A 1,370-nucleotide genomic window follows, 5' to 3' on the forward strand; every position below is an offset into this window, starting at 1 on the left:
TTTTTTTTGAGACGGAGTCTCGCTCTGTCGCCCAGGCTGGAGTGCAGTGGCGCAATCTCGGCTCACTGCAAGCTCCGCCTCCTGGGTTTATGCCATTCTCTTGCCTCAGCCTCCTGAGTAGCTGGGACTACAGGCGCCCGCCACCATGCCCAGCTAATTTTTTGTATTTTTAGTAGAGATGGGGGATGTTCTTGTTTTATGGTCTCATATTTCTCTTTGTCTCAGAGTCAGTATTTGTGCACCGTGGACTTTCTCCTGGGCTCCTCTCCCATACCTGGTAGTCCTTGGCTACTTTGGAGGCCAACCTATGTGGGTAGGGTTTGGGGGAGATGTACAGACAGTTCACGTCATGTTGAGTCTTACCTGAACCCAGGATGCAGAAGGCTTTACTGTTGGGTCCAGTAATATTGACTGCCCTAGGTCATTGTACATGATTTGTTTAGTGTCTTTGAGAAAAGCTCTTCTATTTATTGGCCCAGGGCAGCAGCCTGACTGCCTAGTGTTCTACCAATGGGGATTAGGATGGAGTGGAGCCAAGCTCACAATTTCATCAGTGTTCCAGTTTTCAGGCCTGTTTAATGTTTTTGCAAGGCCCTCCCTTGCCTTCATGGACCCCTCCTTGTGGGTTCTGGCTGCTATGTCAGTCTCTTGTCCGCTGGCCATGCTTTCTCTCCCAGAATTTTTTGGAAATCTCTGGGGGCTGATGGTGGTTGCCCTTTCTACTTGTTGGAGTAGGATTACCCTTCATACCTGTCATTTTAGGGAGGCATCAGCAGGTAGCCACCACCCCAACTACAAAGTCAGTGTTAGGAAGATCTCTCTCATGGGCCCCAAGGGCCCCTGAACTCTAGGCTGGAGAGAGCCAGGGAGATCTTTCCTTAGGGTAGGGTAAGGCCACCAGGAGCCATGAGTTCATGGAGGAGACATTGACTAATCCCATGCCACACAGGCAATGAGCTGCTCAAGGCCTTAGCTATGTTCTGGAAAGGGGAGCTTTGAGTGTCTTGCCTGACCCGCTGAGGCCTCTGGCATGAAGCCCTGTAAGTTGACCATGGGTGGGTGTCCCAAGGGTGATAGTGTCACTCAGGAGGGCCTCAAGCCAGCCTCAACCAGTGAGGGAAGGACTACTAAGCCCTAGGTTCTTCCTCCTTATACGACAAACAGAAGGTGGGAAGGAAAGAAAGAAAGCAGAAAGGGAAACAGGTTTCAAGCTCATAAAGGAAGAAGAATAGGCCAGGCACGGTGGCTCAAGCCTGTAATCTCAGCACTTTGGGAGGCTGAGATGGGCGAATCACAAGGTCAGGAGATTGAGACCATCCTGGCTAACACGGTGAAACCCCGTCTCTACTAAAAATACAAAAAACTAGCCG

The 1,370-nt window shown here is 50.6% G+C and overlaps 1 protein-coding gene across 1 annotated transcript in view; it reads left to right on the plus strand.

The window, feature by feature from the left end:
- TRAIP (TRAF interacting protein) overlaps positions 1-1,370 on the plus strand; it is a 34,509-nt gene that overhangs the window by 25,418 nt on the left and 7,721 nt on the right. The gene's annotated exons all lie outside the window — the stretch shown is intronic.

Source organism: Colobus angolensis, unplaced genomic scaffold, assembly GCF_000951035.1.
Source record: "Colobus angolensis palliatus isolate OR3802 unplaced genomic scaffold, Cang.pa_1.0 Scaffold18, whole genome shotgun sequence".
Taxonomy (NCBI): domain Eukaryota; kingdom Metazoa; phylum Chordata; class Mammalia; order Primates; family Cercopithecidae; genus Colobus; species Colobus angolensis.